This window comes from Hyla sarda, chromosome 1 (genome assembly GCF_029499605.1).
Source record: "Hyla sarda isolate aHylSar1 chromosome 1, aHylSar1.hap1, whole genome shotgun sequence".
NCBI classification, from domain to species: Eukaryota; Metazoa; Chordata; class Amphibia; order Anura; family Hylidae; genus Hyla; species Hyla sarda.
Genome location: NC_079189.1, coordinates 224,062,457 through 224,074,637, shown reverse-complemented (window position 1 = coordinate 224,074,637; position 12,181 = coordinate 224,062,457). Strand labels below are relative to the sequence as shown.

General features: G+C 41.7%; 1 protein-coding gene across 1 annotated transcript in view; it reads left to right on the top strand.

Moving 5' to 3' along the window:
• Positions 1 to 12,181, top strand: part of LOC130364892 (neuronal acetylcholine receptor subunit alpha-7-like) — a 191,326-nt gene that overhangs the window by 129,839 nt on the left and 49,306 nt on the right. The window lies entirely within an intron of this gene.

The following is a 12,181-nucleotide window of genomic DNA, read 5'->3' as shown; positions in this document are numbered from 1 at the left end:
CTTAATATGTCTTAATCTCTTTAAATAGTACACATATCTAATTAACATAATACAATAATAGATTTAGGATTAGTATCTACTGTTTATTAGCAGCACATTTTCATCTTATTGGTTTATGAAATAAATTTGTTTCTTTCATTCCATTTGCGATCATTGACTTCCCCAAATAGTTTTTGGGACATCTGCTGGGCCACAACTAAACCAAAATATTTGTCACTAACTTATGTTGAATAAGCAATAAAAACAGCAATAAAGGTCCTAAAAATGTAAAAAGTACCCATGCAATATTTCTCCCGTTACTATCGTCCGTCATAAAATAATGGCCGTTATTAAAGGAGTAGTCCAGTGGTGATTCAGTGGTGAGCAACTTATCCCCTATCCTAAGGATAGGGGATAAGTTGCAGATCGCGGGGGTCCGACCCCTGGGGCCCCCCGCGATCTCCTGTACGGAGCCCCGACAGCCCGCTGGAAGGGGGCGTGTCGACCTCCGCACGAGGCGGCGGCCGACACGCCCCCTCAATACAAGTCTATGGCAGAGCCGAAGCGCTGCCTTCGGCAATCTCCGGCTCTGCCATAGAGATGTATTGAGGGGGCGTGTCGGCCGCCGCCTCGTGCGGGGGTCGACACCCGCTATCTCGGCGGAGAGCCGGGGCCCCGTACAGAGAGATCGCAGGGGGCCCCAGCGGTCGGACCCCCGCGATCTCAAACTTATCCCCTATCCTTAGGATAGGGGATAAGTTTTTCACCACTGGACTACCCCTTTAATAACGGGCAATAACTGGTTAAAACAGCTATTGGAAAAATCCCATAGACTATAATGGAATTTTCTAACAGCCGTTTAACAAACGATTTCCAGGGTTTTTCATAACGGGCATTTATAACGGAGGGGTTTTTATTGTGTGAAAGCAGCCTTAGCAATACCAATGTTTTGTTATGATTTTTTGTTGTTAGGTTTTTTGAGTTTTGAGGTGTCTTTTTTTTTATGGGGCATTTTTGTATCCTTTTCAAATATTATTTAAAAGCTTTTTTTACTACAACTTTTTGTCCCCCAGGGAACTTGAATGTGGATGCTTGATTGCTTATACAGTATACTGCAATACTTATTGCACTGTACTGTTAAATTAAAAGGTTGCAATAGAAAAATAAGTATGAATGGCTATGACAAGGACAGTTTAAAAACCTCCTGAGAACAGGGAGGGGTGCATGGCTATGAGGGGTTGCCACTCCCCTCCCTCACTTGGATTGAAATGAGCACACAGTTGTGCTAGCTTTTTCTGTCTGTTTCCTGGGGGAGTGGGGGGGGGGGGGGGGGGGGTAAAACCACAACCAGCCACCCCTCCTTGTTCACAGGAGGTTTTTTTAAACTGATAGTGGATCCTACATGTCACCCATTCATTGACTAAATGCCCAGCAGAGGTGAGTAAAATGAGTGTGTCACGGTCCCATCTAAAGGGAGGCCCCCTCCGCATGGTGGATGGGGAACATGTTTTGATGAAAAAAAGAGCCTCCATTTTTTGAGTGCTGCTGCAACCTTTTATTTGTATAGTATCTATGTATAGAGTACCCTCAGCTCCTGAACCTGCTCCATACATCCCAACCCAAAGTTTTATGCAAATATATGCAATCTCATACTGCATTTTGATAATAATAATAATGATAATAATAATATGCACATTTTTAAATACTTAAAGGGGTTGTGCGCTGTCCTGCCTTTCGGAGCTCCGCACGCAGCGTCCGGAAGTTCATTACTCCGAACGCTGTGTGGGCTTCCGTGTTCGCTGAGGGGGCAGGCGTGACATCATGAGGGGGCCGGGCATGCTGTCACGCCCGGCGGCCGCGAACACGGAAGCCCGCACACAGCGTTCGGAGTTAGAAACTTCCGGACGCTGCGTGCGGAGCTCCGAAAGGCAGGGCAGCGCACAACCCCTTTAAAATGCTGCTATAAAGCAATTTAACACCCCCCTTCCAAACAAAATAGCCTGAAAAATTTAAAAAAATTATGAGTAATAGAAAGACGTGGTGAAAGCAAAAAAAATTGGTCCTGTCCCTAAAAACCCCAAATGACTTCTAGAGCATGTGCCCCTTATGGCTGCCCTGCCGTTTTTCATATCTTTCACACTACACTTAATCTTGTTTGCTAGAAGAAATATTTCATTGTCTTATACAGTTACACATTTCTTCTGGTTATTTCTTTCAAATGTATCATAATAACCTTTACATTTTACACCTAACATCCTTTTATCTCTAAACAATTAGAGCATATGAAACAGTATATCTGATATATAGCATTTTGGAAGTTGGCATTTAGGTCAGAACATACTTTGTTCATCTGTTCATTAGCTTTTTTCTTTCCCATGTGAAATAAGAGGATAAAGCTTTTTATGCCCTAGAATTTAAAAGCCCTGGGGGCTGGCTGGAGTTATCTGTAAAATGACTGTCTAAAGCAATCCCAGCCATCTCTCCTAATTGTATAATGAAATACTATGGGCTGGGAATATTGAGATAGAGTTGTGACTAGAGTTGGGAATACTACAATGGACACTGGTTACAAACAGACATAGAAACATAGAATGTGACGGCAGATAAGAACCATTCTGCCCATCTAGTCTGCCCAATAATCGGAATCCTATCAATAGTCCCTGGCCCTATCTTATATGAAGGATAGCCTTATGCTTATCCCATGCATGTTTAAACTCCTTCACTGTATTTGCAGCGACCACTTCTGCAGAACAGTTCTCTTTTCTCAATGCGTAATGTTAATGTATTGCTATCCTTTTAGTACACAGGACATAAAGGTGTACCAGAGTGTTTCTGTAGATAATGTATTCCCAAGAATAGTGCTGGAACATTGTATTGTGTGCCAGAACAATCAAAGAGTACTGTAAACAGGAATAGCAGAGTGGTCGAAAAAGGCTGCATTGCATTATTTTTCATTAGTCTTCTGTATCTTTTCAGGGTTACACTACATCACTACAGTAATGTTACAATGCTGACCATCCTAGCCTGCTCATATGGGCTAATATCATTTTACAGCATAACGGCACACTGTGTACCAGTAATAAAGGTTACCTCATCCCCACTATGTCATGTTCTGTTAGCCCATATCAGTAGGTAAGGGTGGTCTAACCTGCTCATACTTTACTTTTAATAGACTTTTCTGGCCTGGACAATCTAATCCCAGACCAAAAGCCCTTGAAAAAAATAACTGATCATATGTTATGGATGGAGGAATTACTATTGCTTATAATTCCTGCCATGGGGGAATTTTCATTGGATGACTGTGGCCTTTTAAAGCATAGACTTCTGCTCAGTGTAGAATTTTAGTTACCAGAGGTGCCTCCTGATGTAGCCTACTATACTTACTTTACATGACCTGCAGCATTATGCCTGCAGTTACAACTGGCTGCTGTCTTCCACTGCGCCCTGGTGCACCAGTGATGTCACCAGGTGGGAAAGGAAAAGGAGAGGCAGATGGACTGAACGAAAGCTGGAAACAAGAGCCGAGGGAAGGTGAGTATGGTGTTTGTTTTTTTAACATATTGAAGAGGGTAAATTACCTGCAGAGGGAATGCTACCTACAGGGGTAGAGCTACATACAGGGGGGGAGGGGGGAGCCTACCTGCACGGGGATACTACCTACAGGAATTATACTACTTACAAGGGGCATATTACCTGCAGGGGGATTCTACCTGCAAGTAGGATATATCCCACAGAGTGACCAACCTACAGAGGGGTTACCTACTGGACCATGCTACCTACAAGGGAAAATTACCTGTAGAGGGATGCTACTTACGGGAGGGAGTCTACTTTATCTAGCCTACTCTACTTACTTTGCTATGCCTGCAGCCATATGCCTGCAGTTGCAAGAGGCCACTCTTTTTCTGAAGATTTTGCTGCAATTTTCAATTTTGTATTAGAAATGTTGAATTTCCACAAAGATTGATAAGAGCGGGCAAATATGTAAACCAGGATGAAGCACACAGTATTGGGGCCATATTATTAGTTCATGTGAACCCAGTAGTAAAATGGCTTGTTTGTGCATACATCTATTCATTTTATAGCCATAAATTAAGTGTTAGGGCACTCTTTCAGCCATTTACTGCACCAACTGTTTTATCCACGAAATATGTCCCAAATGTAAATAGTCATTTTTTGGCTATAGATCAAGCCCTCAAAATGTAGTAAGCTAAGGGTGATTTACAAGCCACGAGCCTGCACAGAGCCTTACTGTGTGCGATGTATTCTACATGTGAAATGGTAAACATGCATAAAGTTCAGAAAGTTGACCAACATGCCGCCATGCAGGTACTTCAAGAAGCCTGGAATAACATGTTTGCAGATAGACAGCTAGAATTCTAAGAACACATTCATAAAGGCAAATGTTTGGCAAATTTCCCTCTGCTAGTTATAGCTGTTAAAGTCAACATTATCTGCTGCAGATTTTCCCCTGCTGAAAGTCAGTTGCGGAAAACCTGCCGTGGCTAGAACTCGCAGCGGGAATTTCTCAAAACATCCACCCATGTGAATGTACCCTAAAGGTCTGTAAGGCTGTAAGTGCTGGCAAAGTAGAATTCTTTGTCAAACTTTAAGCCTAAATTCTTGCATAGTTTTCTGCAGTTAACAGTGTTATCAGGTAGAGATTTCTGTGTATTATTTCTTTATTAGCTTTGTTCCTGTATCTAATTACAGCGGGCCCCCTAATGAGACACAATAATATTTTTGTTATGAAATACTTGTATTACTATGAGACAGATGTATAAAAGATACAGTGAAAATAAATATTCAAAGCTAAGTCAGTGGTGGTGCAATTCTCTCAGTTAGAGAAAGAATGTGCGACTAAATAGAGACAAATACCGTATTTTTCGCCCTATAGGACGCACCGGCATATAAGATGCACCCTATTTTAAAGGTCCAAAGTCTAGAAAAAAAAGATTCTTAACCCAACTGTGATCTTCAACCTGCGGACCTCCAGATGTTGCAAAACTACAACACCCAGCATACCCGGACAGCCGTTGGCTGTCCGGGCATGCTGGGAGTTTTAGTTTTGCAATATCTGGAGGTCCGCAGGTTGAAGACCACTTGTATTGGAGGTTGTACTCACGTGTCCCCGCCGCTCCTGACCCGTCACCGTTGCCTTGGATGCGGCTCCATCGCTGTCCCCGTGGTGTCCCTGACACTCCGGACGTCTTCTTCCCCGGCATCCACGCTCTCCGTCGCCGTCATCACGAGGCTCCTATTGGATGACGGGACGGCGTGCGCGACGACGTGATGACGTAGAAGGAGAGCGCCGGCCATGCAGGGGATCCCGGCACGGAGCAGACACCGAGGAGGCAGGTAAGGTCCCTCCCGGTGTCCTGTAAGCTGTTCGGAACGCCGCGATTTCACCGCGGCGGTCCCGAACAGCCCGACTGAGCAGCCGGTTTAGTGTTATTTTCGCTTCAGACGCGGCGGTCAGCTTTGATCGCCGCATCTGAAGGGTTAATACAGGGCATCACCGCGATCGGTGATGTCCTGTATTAGCCGCGGGTCCCGGCCATTGATGGCCGCAGGTATTCGCCGTATAAGACGCACCAACTTTCCCCCCCAGTTTTGGGGAAGAAAAAGTGCGTCTTATACGGCGAAAAATACGGTATGTGCTGAGCAAATTATTAGTGATGAAAACCTAAAATGAAAACCTTAATGTCTCATTAAACCACATTTACATTCGAGTCGCTCATTAAAATCATTTACCTAATTGTTTTTGTTTCCAAAATGGCCTTGTAGATAGGTCTCAGATATGAAAACCATTATAACACTCTGATATACAGTCTGAAAATATTTTTATAGAATTGTGGAGTTCCAAATGGTTTCTGCATATCCCTGTGTTTCTATAACAAAACTTCTTGCCATGTTCTCAGGTGGTACAGCGATGTTAATTCCAATCCCTAGCCATCTTTAAATACAGCATGATCACATAGTAGCAGACATTGGCCCTCATTTACTTAGAAAATCGGGTTGTAAGTCTATGTTGCTTTCTTACCCGATTACTTTTTTCCCCTGGTATTTATATTATGTCGCATCCTGTTTGTCGCACGTGTGTTTTGTAGGTTTTGGTTTCCAACTCCTCTGAGTTGTCGGGAAAAAATCCACAACAATTCAACAAATTCGGGTTGGAAACCTTTATAAATACGTGGGAAAGCTCAGAAATGTCGGGTTACGCCCCTTTTTCGGGTTTGGGAGAATCCACATCGGGTCCGTCGGGAAAAAATGTTGCATAGTGTCGCAGACTGGCGCATGATGTCTGCGACATGTCGCAGACAAAGGTGCGCCAAAAAAACCTGACAAAACAAGTCGGGTTTAGAATAGTAAATGAGGGCCACTGTGTTGATATAATGTAATCTGTGAGTTGATTTGGCGTTACACAGTTTAAAGATAAAACTGAACCGCAAACTGTGCTGTGCTCATCTATTTCCATAACTCCCATAGATTTTGAAAGGGTTTGGAAACACATGCTCTTGACCTGCATACAAAAACCTGCTCCTGAATAGTGGATTTAAGGCTAACGTTCTTGTCATCATGGGGGTCCCAGTAGTAAAGATAGATGGTGGGTAAACTCGTTTCAAAGACAAGTATTTTAAAGCCAGTTCTTAGCTGGGCATATTCACTAGTATTCTGTTTAGAGCTGAATAGCGATTGCATTATTTTGATGGTTGCTAAGGCTGGTTTCACAAGATGGGATTTGGAATTTGTTGAAATGAAGCAAAAGGGCAACTGTCTAGGCTAAGTTCACATGGCTGTTGTGCTGCGACCCGTTCAGGGTCAATTCAACTCTTTTTTTGTGCTGAACAGTCCCTGAACGAGTCAGAGCACCACTGACAACGCTGGGTCCCGACAGATCCCATTGACTTGAAAGGGTTCCATCACGTGTCCAGTATTTTACAGGATAGGAATTTTTTTTTCTCCTCTTAACTACTGTTCATCCAACCGACTGGCCAACAGAATTCCCTTTAGCGGAGCACAATGGCAGTGTGAACCAGCCCTAAGTTGTTTTCCAATGCTTTTTTCTTTTTCTCAAAGATTTTTACCTGCAGAATATACAGTAGCAAACTTGCATCACAAAAAACTTCAAGAAAAAAAGCATGGGGTTTTTGCTCCATTTCAGAACACACAACAACACCACAAAAGAATTCACAGTGTGAATGCAGCCTTAAAAAATCTATTGACAAGCAGCAGTTTAGAAGTTGTAGTTTATCAGTCACACTTGTACTATCTCTAGTAAATCTCTAGCAAATATCTTTAATTTGAAGGCATCATTGCAAGACATTTACTCCAATGACTGTTAACATATTAGGTCTGGTTACAAGTAAAATGTAAGCCTCCCTTAATGCTCCAAGGCTATAGGGCCACAGTAGAGAATCCACTATCTTCCAAACACTTGAACTAGAGCGAAACCTTTACATGAATTAATACCTACCAAAATTAGAGAAGAGCTAAAACTCAACCAAAAGATACAAAACATCATAGTGCAGTAGTTCAAAAACTGTAAGATACATTGGATAGATAAATAGTGTCACCAAGTGCATGGAAAAATATCCTGTACCTAGATACATACAGTATTCACTAAATAATAAGTATCAGATGATAATCAGTAAGGCTACTCAGATCTTCAGCTTATAGTATTACTATCATTAAAAAACTTATGACATGTCACGCATCCCCCGACTCTATATTTTGAGGTGCCCATCATCTACAACATGACGGATTAAGCATAGAGCCGGGTAGTGATGCGCACTGCCACACGTTTCATCCAGCTATATCTAGAGATTGGAGGGAGTCTCAGCACTGAGAGCTCAAATTATGAAAACCTTTTACTTGTTATTTTTTATGATTGTAACACTATAAAGCATACCTCCAATCCTGGTGGGGCAGCAAAATATCTTTAAAAAATGTGAAATGTGTAGCCCCAGACTTGTCTTGGAACTTAAACAATCACGAAATGTATTTGCCCAAATTCCTATAGACTTCAGGAGAACACATCTTCTGATTGTTAGTCTTAGGACTACACCATTTCCAAGGATTTTAAAAAGATATTCTGCTTCCAAACCATCCTTTGAGGTATATGGATAAGAGATCATTGTCTGATTACAGGGGTCCCCACTCCTGATCTCCTGCACAGGGCCCTGCTCTCGCCCCTATACTTACCAGTCTCTGGAGTGCTCTGGTCCCCTCCTCCAAGATGAGCAAGTGTGATGGCCTGTTTAGCCAATCACTGGCTGAGACAGGACCCCAAATCATGACTCAAATTGTTATTTTCATCACTTCCATATCAATTATCTATTTATTTTTTACTATTAATAGAACAAAACATTTTCTTCCCCTCAATTTAGAAGAACGATTGTAAAACTAATATTTGCATATTAGTTATTCAGAAATGAGAAATTATGCTCTATACACCCATATTGCAGAGATGCATCATAATACAAATAAATCCTAATCCAATAAAATCCACCGTACGTTACAGATGTAGCAGATGTAACAGTCAGAGACATATCATGTAAACTAGATGTGTTCACGCACCAAGTCTGACTGTTAACTCTGTTAACTTATAATCTTTATCTGAGGAGTAGATGCCTTCAGGTAGGATCAATAACCGCAGATGCTTCTTTACAGCTCTTGCTTGCACCTTTTACTGCTTACTTTACTTTTTTACATAATTTTTGGCCTCTGAAAAATCACAATTTATATTTAATTTCATTGTATTGTATAATGGATTTATTAAAAGCTGCTATTATGAAATCACTATTGACAGCTGCCTCAGCTGAACTACAGACAGAAATTCTTCACTGCTAAGAATTTAACTTTACAGACAAAAACTTTGACTGTTGTTCATAAAGATAGTTGAAAATTGCTTTAAAAAAGTAGAGAGGATTAAAGAGTCATATCACATGATATGCGTATAAATCTATCCATAATCTGATAATGGCAGTTATAGACTTTGGTTGTTATTGAAATAGAGGTTAATCTTCTGCCTTTACGCACGTGTATGTTTAATGACTAATGCAGATGTAAATGTTAACGTTGAGAGTGTTGCAAAGTTACTGAAACTACTTTTACAAGTTGGCTTAGGCTTGCAAGGTAGCCAATTTCGACTGTAAGCCAAAAAAGAGATTAGTGTATTGCAGAGAGTTACTTGTTCAGCCTTCTTCCCTCAGGCATAGACTATGGGGGAGATGTATTAAAACCTGTGTAGAGGAAAAGTGGTACAGTTGCCCATAGCAATCAATCAGATTGTTTTTATTTTTAAAAAGGCCTCTGAAAAATGTAATAAGCGATCTAATTGGTTGCTATTGGCAACTGCACCACTCTTCCTCTACACAGTTTTTATCTTCAGAGTGTGAACAGGAACAGGAGCAGGAACAGTAACTTGATTGTAGATAAAATTGACCCCTGGTAAAAGACATGTGGCTTAGATGTAGGTATGCCTAGCAATTGCAAGAGCTAGAAAATATGCAAACTTAGTTGACTGAGTGGAATACCAGCAAATGCAGAGCAAGGGGATGTTTTAACAGCTTTGGGTAATTTCACTGCGCATAATAAACTGTGAGCTCTGCCTCTGTACTCCTAATTAAACCACTGCCCCTAATTACCTGTGCCTCTGTCTATCGCCCAATGAGCCATGCCAGTGCCACTCTGTCTATAATAAACTGTGTCACTGTGATGACAAAAACGCCCTATGCATAGCGATTTGTGATGCATGTGGTTGACACCTTGATATTATATCCAGCATTAACTTTTATAACAATTTGTGCAAGAATAGCTCTTCTGTGGAAGCGAGCCTGATGGGCTAGCCTTTCCTTCCCACACATATCAATGGGTTTTGGACACTCATGACCCTGTTGCTGATTCACCAGTTGTCTTTCCTTAGACCACTTTTGGCAGGTAGTAGAAGATGTTCTGAGTCAGTCATCTGGCCTTCATAATTTGGTTATCGGCAAAACTACTACATCTTTACACTTGCCCTTTGTTTCTACTTCCAACACATCACCTTCAAGAATTGGCAAATGTATCCCACCCCACGACAGAAGCCATTATAACAAAATAGTCAATATTATTCACTTTACCTGTCAGAAGTTGCAATGTTATAGCTGACTGGTGTATATTCTAGGCAGCATCTGTTATGTTAACTCCTGCAATAACTGTAGATCCGAAGATTCGAGTCTTGTCATTGTCTGGAGGGTCAGAAGTTCAGCATCTGTTAGTAATGTGTACAGCACACAATAACATTTTCCTACATTTGAAACCAATTTACAAACTGATGAAATGTCTTCCTGCAAGTGCTAATTCAGATTTTACCTGTTATTAACAATCAACATTTCCATGTTATTCAATTATTTTCTTCCACGAAATGACTGTAATACTGTTATAGCATGAAAAGTAACATGTAAATTAATTCTCACCACCCGCTTACCTCGCCCACACTATCATTGTCTTCATATGTTTTATTCCAAATATTTAGGCTAGGTTACCATTATCATTGTGCTACATCCCGTTCAGGGTTCGGTCAGTGACAAAAAGAAGAAGTCAAACAGACCCTTTGCACAACGGACACCACTGGGTCCCGATGAATTCCACTGATTTGAATTAGGTTTTTTCGGGTGTTTTTTTTTGGGTGGGGCTAAAGGGGTACTCCGCCCCTAGACATCTTATCCCCTATCCAAAGTATAGCAGATAAGATGTCTGATCGCGGGGGTCCTGCCACTGGGAACCCCAGCGATCTCTCCTGCAGCACTCCCTGTCATCTGATAAAGGAAGCGAGATTCCATCTGTGCCTGATGATGAGCGATACAGGGGATGGAGGATCGTTAAGTCATGCCCAGCCCCCCTCGTGATGTCATGCCCCACCCCCTTAATGCAAATCTATGAGAGGGGGCGTGGCGGCCATCACGCCCCTTCCCATAGACTTGCATTAACTCCTTAACGATGCAGGACGTATATTTACATCCTGCGCCAGCTCTTGCGATATAGGGGATAAGATGTCTAGGGGCAGAGTACCCCTTTAAACAGAGAAAAAATATTGGACATGCAGCTTCCGCAACGGAGCTTCCTTTTGCAGAGAGCTTAATGGTAATATGAACATTGCCTAACTTTTTTAGAAGATTGATTGAATACGAGCATGGCAAATATACAGACAATATAAACATTCTAATCTCACATAGGTGGTACTTTAATAAGAATTGTTAATATTTCTGTACACATTGGGAATAAACAAATGTTCTAGAACTATAAATCCACTATTACCTGAAACGTATGCCATTGTTCAGAAAACTAAAGTGGAAAAATAGAGAAGCTAGTTTGTCTCTCCGTGCCAAAGTATCCATTATCGGTATCCATTATGGGGCCTCAAGGCTCTAACCACCAATGGAGTCAGACTCTGCAACAGTAGTAGGCCATATTTGGGCCGTTTAAACATTTATGTAGGGAGTCTATATTTTTTTCAAATCTTGGAATGCTACCCTAGCATTAAAGGGGTATTCCAGGATCTTTTTTTTTTATTTGACTATGCTACAGGGGCTGTAAAGTTAGGTCATAATACACTAACCTGTGTGTGACGGTGGTCTCGCAATTCTTGTGACTTTTGCCCCAACATTTATTTTTAATAACATACAAAATTACTTAGGTCTCAGGTTTTCCCAGGTTACAGTGAAGCCCAGATATGACATAAGATGTGCAAATGCTAAATAGAAGAAAAAGACAGAAAAAAGTTGCGCAGCAATGTGCCGTTACTCTGGTGGGGTGAAGGAGCAATGTGAGGTAATCACAGTCTGCTCACCTGGAGTTGTTGCACTGAGAGTGCAATACCTTTAAGAGCCTATCGCCCGTTTTCAGGGTAGTATGATGGGGTGCAGCCAGGAGCTCTCCCATCCGGAGTAAGTCTCAGGTCAGTCAGGCAAGGTGAGTTACGATCCACATCTGACGGTAGAAAAGGTGCTCCAGTCGGCGCTTCTCCTATGATATCCAAGGAAGTCAGTTTAAAATGAAAGTACTCGGAACATCGAGTAATGGAAAAACAATAAAATGTATTCACATAAAAAGCGCTTGGACTACGCGTTTCGAGGGGAGGGACCCCCTTTTCGTCAGGTCCAGTGATAGGTCAATACATCATGGTGTCATATTTATATGAAAAAAAGACCGCGAAAAGTAG